We start from the raw sequence: 12,581 nt of genomic DNA, 5'->3' as shown, positions 1-12,581 counted from the left end.
AATTGATGCACAGCACCAGATTGACATTTTGCAAATGCTCACGGCACCGGAGGAGGCAATTGCCAATTGGCAAAATCACAGCACAGAAGCTGTGCGCGATTCGAGCGACAAAACGCTTGAGCTGCCTGCCTTCTGGGCCCTGGGCTCATGAATGAGGCAGAGCTGCAATCGACCACTGAGAGGAAAAAGAGGCCATGTTGGATAAATAAGGTGGAAAGATATTTCGATTTACATAACTATTTGTATTTATAACTATTTTATAACACATAACAATTATTGAAAATCAAATGTTATACTTTTTAAATAAAAAATGCAAACTTTTCTGCTTACCTTTGGATTTCTTGACCATGTTCTTTATAAATGCGATAGAGGGCACAAATTTATAGAGTTTGTTATCAAAATATTTCTAATTGTTATAAGCATTTTCTTTTAAAGGAAAAAGCCACGAAGGTAAAATATTTAAGATACAATTTCAACTGATCGAAAATTAAAGAAACCAAATGTACAAAGCTTAAATTACTTTTACCATTGCCCCAATTGCTCCCCACTTTTCCCAGTGTAATCCCCAAGGCAGGCTTGGTCGTCGTCTTCGTCGTTGACTTTGTTGTGGATTGACGCTCACAGCTTGACGAGTTGACGGGTTAGAGATCGCTAGCTCCGACTGTGATTTTTGGGCAGAGGGTTTTCGTTCGGCCAAGGGGGGATCCAGCGGCATGGGCGGCAAGGTGGGGTGGTTAGTGGGAGGGGGAGGGAAAGCGGGCTAAGTAAGGTAGTACATCCCAATGCCTCCTCGCATTGTCAGCAGTGAATTGTAGTGCAAATAAATTTCAATTGCGAGACACATTCTCCCACTGACATTGTTTGACACTTCTTCGGCTGCACAATTTGCATGTCGAAGGCGAGAAAAGCAGAGGGGCGAGTGCCGAGTGCCGAGAAACCCAGCAGATCTTTAGGTTTATTGTTTGATCTTTAAAGATTGGCCAACACCCAGCAGCGACCGCTTCATGTTTTCCTTTTTTGCTAACAAGCTCAACATACAGTCGTATCCAGACGCTAAAGACGAGGAGACCCAGTTGACGATGACGACGACGATGACGGTGATGAGGAAGACGCACCCATGCCACCAATCTTAGACTTGGAGCTCCATTTACGGCCTATTCGATGCCGGGTGGTGTAAGTATTACACTAGGAAAGCTATAAATTAAAAGCATTGTTAAATTTAAGTGATCAATAAACCCAGTCAATATATATGCAAGCTCCCTTTATCTGATTGCCATCATGATTTATTCGAATACGTAACAATAGAGATGTTCAGCTTCAGGAAGTCAATATATCTTAAATATTATATTTTTTTTCAAATTTACTTATAAAACAGGAATTATTATTAATTCTCTCCTCTTATTTAAAAAATGTGAAATGGAACAAGATTCAGTCGAGCAAGTACATTTTTATACTTACTTTTCTTTACTTTTCTCCCACAGTGTGTATCTGCTCCAAATGCATTAAGTGCTTTGGCGCTTTGGCGCTTTTATTTGCTACCCACTCGCCGGGGAGTCGCAGGCGGAACAGAAAGACGACTTGATAGCTACACCCTAATCTCGTGTGGACCACTTTCCGCACCTACAACAACACACAGAGCAACACATCGCCCAGATAGAGGCGACACCAACGCGCGATAAATGTCTCCAGTGCGCTGGAACTCCCAGATGGATGCCACAACATCGTACCAGATACCCGTGGTGTATGGCAATATGGATGTGGATGTGGATGTGGATATGGAAGATATGGAAAGGAAGGAAGCTGTTGGCCGGGCCTCTCGATATTTAACACCTAGACAGACAGACAGACAGACAGACGGAGACTAAACGCTCGAACTGGATTGGGGCATGGCCCAATAACTGGCGATGAAGCGTTGAAAACTCAGTCGCGGACGCACTTTTGGATGCAATTGCAGCAATCTGCGAGTAACAAGCATATCACGCCCACTGCGCCAACAAAACTGGCCCGGGGGTATGCAATTGGGCTAACAGTTGCACAAATGGAACGGAAATGGTTAGCCAGCCAGGCAAACAAAGTTATCAAAATGGGCCTCGATATGAGTTAAGAGACTTATATTTAACGACTACGATTGCCCTAAGCTGGTATTAAAACTACAGACATGTTCACTTAAAAAAAAGTAAAACTATAATACTGTATTTAGAACTCAATAGATTGTTGGTATTTTAGATTAATTTAGAAAAGAAAATGCAATTTGCTTTCCTAAATAACACACTCACTATTAATCACATACATACTTATATTATTTACATTTAAATGTATAAGCAAAATAAATTAAATAAATTTGAGAGAATGAAGTACCTATAGTCTATCGTTTTAGACCAGCACCATTAATTCTTAACTGCAAACACAATAAACATGGAGTAGCTCCACTTGAGTTTTACATATATGAACTCCGATCCCAATGATTCACAAAACTGAAGACCTCGAACCGATTATGGAACAGGAGTTGCATTTTGAGTAGTATTTGATCGTCTCCCAGGGTACAAAAAAATAAAGAACTCAGCAGACAAAAGCCACAGCCTAAACGCCTCTAAGTGCTTGGGTTTTGTATAGGCCTTGTGATTTGGTGGGTGCCATGAATCGGGATAGAGTGTATCGGTGGTTTGGGGTTCAAGGGGTTGTATAGGAAGCAAGGGGCAACTGGCATGACTTTGCTCAATGTGAGACTTATGCGCATACCGCATTAACTACTCCATAAAAAGTGTAAAGAAATCACTTAAGTACTTGGATGTCATTCCTTTGTCAAACTAAGTCATGGTACGGAACGGATCCCATCGTGAATCCATCTCTCTATAGATATAAATACGCTTTTACATGTCCATATGCGCAGGGAAAAATCAGAGCTTACTTTGGTTGTAATGTGTAATGTAAAATAAGATAGAACGCTATAGTCGGGTTCCCCGACTATCTGATACCCGTTACTCAGCTGGTAAAAGTGCGAAGGGAAATTACAACACTGACCGTTTTTGGCGGTTTGTGGGCGTTAGAGTGGGCGTGGCAAAAAGATTTTTGGTATATAGAGTTATATTAACAAGACAAACAACAATGTGAAAAAATTTCACAACATTTTTCAAAAGTATGGGCGTGGCAGTTTTGGGCGGTTTGTGGGCGTTAGGGTGGGCGTGCCAACATGAATCGACAAACTTGCGCTGCGTCTATGTCTCTGGAGTCTGTATGCTTATTCTCAACTTTCCAGCTTTTATAGTTCCTAAGATCTCGACGTTCATACGGACGGACAGGCAGACGGACAGACAGACGGACGGACGGACAGACGGACATGGTCAGATCGACTCGGCTATTGATCCTGATCAAGAATATATATACTTTATATGGTCGGAAACGCTTCCTTCTGCCTGTTACATACTTTTCAACGAATCTAGTATACCCTTTTACTCTACGAGTAACGGGTATAAATATCTATTTTAGACATATACAATAGTTAAAATAAATTGCAAATGGTTTAGCAGCTAGTTTACATATACGGAAACGAAACCGAAACGCTAAAACAATAATACTTACGAATTTGTAAATTATTTCTTTAGTTCGTTTATATTTTTTCGTCAGTGTGTGCATATCCATAGGGAAAATATAGGCGTAGAATGCTTTCGGTTGTAAAGAATAAAACGGGGGAGTTTTATTGACAGCCGCAATTACCACATAATCATGCAACAAATTTGATGGTGGCTGGCTTTTTCACGATTGAAGGGGCTTCCCCTCCCCAAAAAAATGACGGTTGATGTGGCTGATGCTGCTGTTGTTATTATTGTTGCTGATGACGTAGAGACGACGTCTGAAAGGCAACAGGCTGGCAGGCAGCTCAACTCAACTCAACTCAGCTCAACTCAGCGAACCTGGCAACGTGCTGATCCATTACGGCAGCTATCCCCCACTTTTCCCCATCGAGGAGCGACAATCACAGGTACCAGGTACATTTTGTCTAGACTTATTGAGTGATCGTGGCAGGAGCCAAGGCTGCAACACCAACAGCAACTAGAAGGCGCAGCCGTTTTTTTAATGGGGTGGCAATCACTTTGAACGGCGACGACTAGTCGAACGTTGAGGCCTGCACGAAGGGAAAAATATAAATAAAACTTACTGATTTTGTATGTTATATGACATTTTTAATCGGTAATTGTATTTTTGAAAAATAAAATTATAGAGGAGTTTCAAATAATATAAATACTAGGTCAAATAAAATAGACAGAAATACAAACGTATTCCTATTCCCAAACGAATTCTTTATTAATTATACAAATCAGGTTGGACATGTGATATTCTATATAATTGTCATCATTGCTTCTTATACTCTCCAAAGATTAAAATACAATTGAGTACTGTACACAAATTTCTCTAGGTGTGGGACTAAAAGGGGTGAAGTGGGATCGGGATCGGGATCGGAGGCAGGCCTCACAAATTATGGTCAGGAGGCGAACGATGCATCGCGTTGGCGAAGAAAGCCCAACATCGAGCATCGTGGCAGAGGCTCGTTTTGTGCTCTGAACTGGGTTGGCAGATACTTAAGAAATATGTTATTAAATAATAATGGAGTGCGTGGTTAATAGATACAACGTCAGCAGCATTGGCAGCAGTGGCCAAAAGCACCAACTGCAGATGGACGCTGAAGAGCTTCGTTTGGGGCCTCATCGACAATCATTGTTAACAATCAATTAAGGAAATAAGTTGTTTATAAAATGTGGCTATTACTCGCAGATCGGCCGGCTACCATAAATACCAGTAAAGTATGGGTTTCCCCATCATAATGCCGCCCACCTCTAAAACCGCCCAACCAGCAGATAAGATATTACACTGCCCCACAATTAAACTAATTTCGCTGGTAAAAGTTAGCTAAAAAGTTAGCAAACGAAGTGAAAACTCTTAAGGACCAATACACATACACGATTTAAATAAAGGCAAGCTATGGAAGCTTTATTATATTTATATCATATTTATATTTTAACAAGTCTTACTTACTTACTTCTTAGAACTATTATAAGCCACACTAATTTCATGTAACACAAAGGCAACCATATGACCAGTGTTCCAATTTTCGTAAATAACTTTCCCCTAAATACCGAACCATTTATCAATCCAATTCCAAGTTGACCACTGTAAATTGATGCCTGTTCGTAAAAGATACAATCACTATGGCCTCAATGCTGCTGGCGAAAATGTTTTAATTAATGCGGCAGACAGTTAATGAAACTGTTATAGTTATACAAATGAACACGAGTATGACTATACAATATTACCATATATGTATGTACGTAGTACTCCGAAGTCCACTTCGGGGAGTTTATTAACCCGACTAAAACAGAAAACGACAATCGATCGATTCGACTGACCAAAAAAGGGCTTTTTATATTCCAGTGAGCAGAGCAAAGATCATTAATCAAAACACCCCAGCAGGCGGTTCGAGTTTTGGTAGCAGGCAGGGACCCAAAAAGACTACCGAACTGTACTACTTGACCACACCGGGCCAAATCACCAGACCCGTGATATACTCGTATGTTGTAATAATGTAATGTACTTAAACATGTTATTGTGACTATTTACACATCTATGGTAGCAGAGCTTTCCAATGAAATAAGTATGTCAAATAGAAACCATATGAAATCTTCAACGTAGAACGCTCTTCTCACTGAGCTGGAATGCTAATAGCAATGTAAGGATAGGGATACAATCGCGGGATGCAACCAGACCAGAGTAATTCCAATCAACTGATATTTTTTCTCTGTGCAGGTCTAAGAGCGAGCCGAAGAAGTAGGCCCCATATGATTAGTGGCTGTGGCTACTTTAATGAGCGTTAACTGCCTGGCCTCAAAGTTCATTAGGTGCAGTCGGCTTATGATTGATGCCCCCGAAACAAATGGCGGAAAATCTGGTGCCAAAATCAGAATCGAAATCGGCCACAAGTCCGATGTTCAAATTGAAACATAAATCAAAATTCCAGTTTGAATTTTCGTATTCGCTTTTTTCCACACTGGTCCCCTAATTTTCGTATGCTTTTTATGCGAACAGTTTTTAAATCGATGCGGAAACCCAATCAGTCAGTCGCCCATCTCCATCTCGAAACATTTGGCCAAAAATCGCAACATTTCGGACCTCGATCAGCGTTCAGCGCATGTGGCGTTAATTTTGATTAATGGCCGAAATTGCCGGCTGACCATTTTCGAATTTTAATTGTTTTCAAATCGGCGGGCGAGTCCGCGAGTCTCGTTCTACAAATAATTATAAGCAGTTTTTAATGATGGCCCCAGCAGAAGAATAGCCAAACAAAAGCTCCTAGCAGCAGCACTAATTGTTACAGATCCGCAGAAGAAGCGCACAACTGGCTACCAGTTTCTGGCTCGGGGGCTCGGGGCTTTTGTTTGGCTTCTTGAACGCTCCCAAAATATATATTCTTTTCTATTTTTCCTCTTTCCATTTGAGGTCCATAAAAGCAAGTGCCGCTAAATGGCCAAAGGGGGTGGACAGGCGGACAAAGGCCGTCTAGGAGGAGGGCACGTGCTCAAGCCCACTGACAAAACCGATCCGAAAGCAATTAGGCAAGAATAGAAATGTATTTTGCATGAAAGAGAAGTCCGAGAAGTCCGAGACGAAGAGGTGTTCGGAAATAGCCCAGAGAAGAAGTCTCAGTTAAATACACATTTAAATGGGCTGGCAGGCAAAGAGAGGACTGACATTACGCTTAGAAAATAATTTAAATGGTGCGGCAAGCTTTCAAGAATATCTTTGTCTAAATATTGTTAAAATCCGCGTAACAAAAAAAAAGGCTTGGAAAAATGAAAGTTTTAAAATACTCCAAGTAAGAATACATTGCTCTTGCAAATAAAGCTGAAAAAATCAATTAAAACCGCAATTCAAAAGAAGCTTCAGCCATTGGAATGTTCATATATTCCTGTAATAACCCCCTGAAAAACTGAAATCCTGTATTGCCATGGCTGCTGTAGCTGTGTTGTAAAATTAATCATTCCCTGAAGAGGTTCCCGAAGTATGTCTATCCTTGTGGCATACCTCGAATAACCGTAACCCGAGTGCGACTCCTCTTCCAATCCATCAAAACTCGTCGATTGTTCTTAATTGCCCTGAAATTGCATGACCACCTACTAATCTTGTCCGTTCCGAAGGGGATCTGGGGGTAGATCCCTTTAACCTTTCCCCGCCAAAAATACGAAAAACACTCGGCTCGATTGGCTTTTGTTTTCCACTGACGCTGATGCTGATGCTGATGCCTCTGCTGCGACCGCGACCGCGACTGTTGCTGATGCAGTTGCTTTTGCTGCAAATTCCATAAATCTGTCAAGCGGGGAGCGTCGCACATCTTGCACTTGTTCTTCCCTGTTTCGCGAAAATCTTGACATGGGAAATACGCAGATTTGCCAGGTTTTATGGGCCGCACTTGGGAGCGGAGGACCACAGAGGCAGTGCTGCTGCTGCATCTTGCAGGTTGCCCAGTTGCCAGTTGCAACTTGGGATGCTGCATGTGCTGCATCTGCTGCATACATTCCGTGCATTCGCCCAGTGCCATAAACTTTGGCTAAAAGCGCACCAAAAGCGGCGGCGGCAACAGCCAAAGTACAAAGCGACCGCTCCACACACACACACACACACATTCGTCTATACATATGTATGTGCACTTGCCACATGGATAGCGGAGGGCGGTGAGCGCAAGGCATGAGGTCGGTGGGTGGGGGCATCCACGATGACCCGGGCACTTGAACTGGCTTTGGAAGCTCATACACGGGATGCTTGCCTGGATGGATTGATGGATTGCGACTGTAGTTGTTGCTGTAAGCTATACCGAGAAAAAATGTTGTTTAGAAAATTAAATACACTTTGGTATTGAATAAGTATTGCTTTATATCTTTCATTGCGAATGCACAAGCACCTTCCCATTGATAAATAATGTTGCAAAATATCTAGATATCACTTTACAATTTTAAAAACTATAAAATCAAAACATTTTTGTAGCTTGTGGGCGTGACAGCTATTTGAGGTTTGTGGGCGTTAGAGCTGGCGTGCCAATAAGTTTTTGACCACCCGGTAGAAATTGGCGAGACATATTATAACACAGAAACATATATCGAAGCATTGGCGTAAAGCAAAAATTTATATTTGAAACCCTCAATTCATATTTGTTGCAATATATTTCTTGAAATATTTTTTTCAGTGTGTTGCTGCCGTTCGGCGCAAATGAAGACCTGCTCGAGCTGCCACTTGCAAAAAAAGCATCGAAAAGCTAATTTAAAGCAATTTAGTTTGAAACGCGCACACATTTCCATGCCGCTCCGTAGACGAAAAGCATCCGCACGAAATGAGGTTGAATGCAACAGCAACAACGGCAACATTAACCAGAACAACAGCAACATTGGCAGTAACAATTTTTGAATGCAACGGACAGACACTTATTTATTATATCCAAAGGTAGCAGCCACTTCTGATGGCCCTGAGTTGATATTTCAAAGTATTGACACAATCCCAAAAGTTACCAGCCTTTTCCTTTTCTCGCCACCCTTTGCAATTAACCACTCGATTAGAAATTCCGCTAGGACAACAGTTTCGTCATGAATTTGTATGATATATGGATGCATGAACTTTAGGGGCTACCAGCAATACCATGAACTTCAGTACTTTCAGTCAGGTCTGAGGCTTACAGGAAATATCCATTTAAGTGGGGTAAAATAAAAGGAGAATTATTATAGTTTTTTTAATTTAATACAGAATGAAGAGAAAGCTTCTCTGGCAATTCCCCTGGTCCCATAAACGATGACTTACCGATGCCAAAACGATGCAAAATGTCTTACCCACCCACGGATACATTAAATGGTGCAATCAGGTACTGATGGTTTACTCGCATCTGCGGCCACAGGTCGTATACTTAATGGGAAGCTTGCCATGCCATTCAAAATGTTATCCTTATTGAAGCTTATAAACACATTGAAGAACAGTACTAAAGAAAGTCAGCTGGAGAAGACATTTACAAGTTGATGGGTTGAGAGTTTTTAAAATCTTATTGGGTATCCAATAAAGAGCAAGGCTCAGCAAATAAAACGGAAAGAAAAAAAACGAAATGCATAAAAACAAAACCGCTATGGCAATTGTAAAATATACTATGTAAAGTAAAAAAATAACTTCAGAAAATGTTTAATAATTTTGGTATTACACGTTATTACATGACATTTTTCCAATGAGTAAGTTCAGTTCATTTTTTTTTCAGTGCCTATAACCAATAAAAACGTACATATGTCGAGTTTGCTAAATAGATTTAACCATTGAAGGCAGCGAAAGGGTAAGCGTACTTTGGACTGCTATAATGCAGACTGTGAAAATCCCCATTGAGGACAGCACTTTATTTTTTGCGTATTTTTATTTCTATTTCTATATCGGCTGCCTCGTCTCCTTTCGTTCGGCCAAAACCAATATAATTGCTTTTGGCTTACTCTGCTTTTGTTACCAGCTACTGCTGGGCTAATGAACCAATTACTAGTGGGACCATAAAAAATAGTAACGGCCGCAGAACACAAAATAGAAAATAGCGGGCGCACAGCCTTAAAGCCTTGGATTTGGTTTTGTTTTTGGCTTTGTTTTTGGTTTCGGACTAGACGAGTAGACGAGTAGACTAGAATTCCCACCGTCACCAACCTAGTGACTAACTAGTGACTATATGCATAGCGCGGGATCCAATCCAATCCAATGCAATCCAATCCGAACCGAACTGAGTCGATCCGAGATCATGGCTGACCTCAAAGCCAAGCTAAAACGAAACCGAAAAGCGGCGGAGACCTCAACTAGACCGACATTAAACAGCCGAAAAGAGCCGCCAGGCAAAACGGCCATCCGGCAACCCACACTGCGATCCATCCACCGACGATCTCCCGATCGATTCCAAGCTGCACGATGGAAAACCCCGGAGAGCTGAGAAGCTGGAGCCTGGCCTGGTAACAGTATCGAAAATGCAACCAGCCGCAGAAGATATTGCGACTGTCATAAAACAATATTATTGGCATTATTACATTTAAGTGTTGACAGCATAATAAAATAATTGTCGACAGACAATTTACAACTAGGCAAAAAAAGACTAAAAGGAGATATCGTTTGCGAGCGCTTACAGATATTTGTAGCTATATCTGGCGGCTGGATATCATGTCGATTCCCATGTAAAACACTTTTAAAATCACACTCACAACTCAAACCGAATGCAAAGTGCAACAAGTCATCAAAGGCAGCCCAAGCACGGCTGGAAAATGGAAAGATTTTTCATAACCGCCGAGAGATCAAAAGAATTGTGCGGCGCTTAACGCAGAGATGAGAAGAGCTTTGGCTTTTTTTTAGTACGGCTTGCGGTTTGGAGTTCCCTCAACGACGACGCTCATTCATATAATTCACCCTCATTTCATAATAAATTGCTCTCAATTGATCACGACAATCGACAGCGATGAAAAGTCATGCCAAAGTTGACTCTGTGAGCGAGAAAACCGAAACGAACTCGAAAAAGGAAACATACGATACGAGATCCAGCCGCAATGTTAAGCCGGCCAAACTTAAATTGGCAAAAAGGTGCGACGGCACACTGAGAACAATTGCTTTGCAGCTCCTATTCATGTTTCACCTCACAGCAATGTCAACATCAGTGACAGATTGAATTATTTTGTTAAATTTAAAAATACATACACATATCTATCTAGTTTTTGATGTGTTTAAATGTATACATTTATGACTTTTAGCTTTCTTATTTTTAGACCGATTTGAAGTCCAAAAGGAAAAAGATCACGGCATTTTTCTCAGTGTATCCGAGCAAGGCGTTCATCTCCACTGATAGTTGGCGGCGTTAAGTTGTAGGTGCAGACTGGACAGAATCACCCACAGAGCAACCGGGGCACCACCCCGCACCACCCCGCACCACCATGAGCCACCATAAAGCCACCATGCACCACCGCCTGTCTGCGAGACCAAGCAAATAAGTCATATGGACAAACAGCTAAAGGTTTTCTACCAGACTCTACCAGACTCGATAGGAAATTGCTCCAATATTTTGCCTTTTGTCTGATTGGAAATATCGCAGGCAGAACCTGAAAATGCAGAGCGATTTCTTCTGCTTACCTCTGCCCGCAGGAGAGGATACTTTTGGCGCTGACTGTGTGGATTGATGATGAATTATGTAGAGCACGAAAAGCGAACTGCATTGCTGATGATCTGCCTCCTGTGCCTGATGGCGGGAATCGATCCAAGCTGAACTGAACGAACTGAAATGAGGTGAGCTGTTGAGTTTTGGTGAGCTGGGCTGATTTGCCAATCACTCACGAACTCGAGGAATTTTAATGAAAGCTGAAGTACGAAATAAAGAAATAAACCGAGATGTGCGCAAACAGTTTTCAAAAAGATTTAATAGGGCATCGAATAAGGAATTCAACGAATTTTAACCACTTTTGATAGGGTGGATTATTAGACATTTGTTGAAAATATAGAAAGATTTAATCATAATTTATAAAATCGTGTACTACCTGAACATTAAAATAAGCTTGAGTGTGTCCATGACTAACCAGTTGCATTCTCATTCAATTGCCCATAAAAATCTATTTCCTACAATTATCCCAGAGAAACATATCATCTTTTTTATCACCTTTTGAATGAGATTTTTATATTAAGTCACTTCGTTAGAATCCACTAATCAATACATGAGAGCATCAACTAGCGTCACCCTCCAAATCACGGGTATCCAATGATACTAAAACGATAAATCTTTAATTGAAGCCAAGCCAAATGAAATTCTTCGGAAAAAGTTGTGTAAGCAATGCGTCCGACATTCCTTCGCCGACAGGTGAGCGGGGTCAGTAAGACGCTCCAGGTGAGTCACAATTGCCAGACTTTGCTTAGTCAAATCAATTGGCCAAATAGCGAAAAAAACGGCTAAGACAACGTGACGGAGGGAGATTTCTAGAGGGGGGTGTGGTTCTACGACTGACCCGTTACAAGTTTACAAGTCTGGACGGTTTTGGTTATTAGTAAGGTAATAACCACGGGACACTAAAAACCACTCACTGAAAAATATTTAAATTCCCAATATGATTTAAATCCTAATATTTATTTATTATTATGTTTATGTATGTTTATGTTTTATTAACTATCAAATATAGTTTGATTTTAAAAATATTTATAAATGAATGCCTTATAGTATGGTTGGCTTATAATTGAACATAGAGATTATTAATTTTTCTCTGTGCCCAAAGACGTCTACTGGGCGGAATTCGTATGGTCCAGCGCAAACGCATCGAGGAGTCGGGAAAAGAATAGAAGATGGCACGATGAACCCAGACCCACATGCACTTTGCGGTAAACGAAGCCGTCTACGGCACAAAATTGTGTTATCAAAAGCCTGGGAATTCGCCCTGCATGCCCACCGACCAACCAGCCAGCTTACCCACCTACCAAAACGCAAACCAAAACCAAAACCGAAGCCCAAAGCCGAACCCCCATACGGGGCTAGAAAATTGTGCAAATTTTTCGTACAGGTAGCACACAAA

The sequence above is a fragment of the Drosophila teissieri genome, chromosome 3L (genome assembly GCF_016746235.2).
Source record: "Drosophila teissieri strain GT53w chromosome 3L, Prin_Dtei_1.1, whole genome shotgun sequence".
NCBI lineage: Eukaryota > Metazoa > Arthropoda > Insecta > Diptera > Drosophilidae > Drosophila > Drosophila teissieri.
This window is presented reverse-complemented; position numbering follows the sequence as displayed.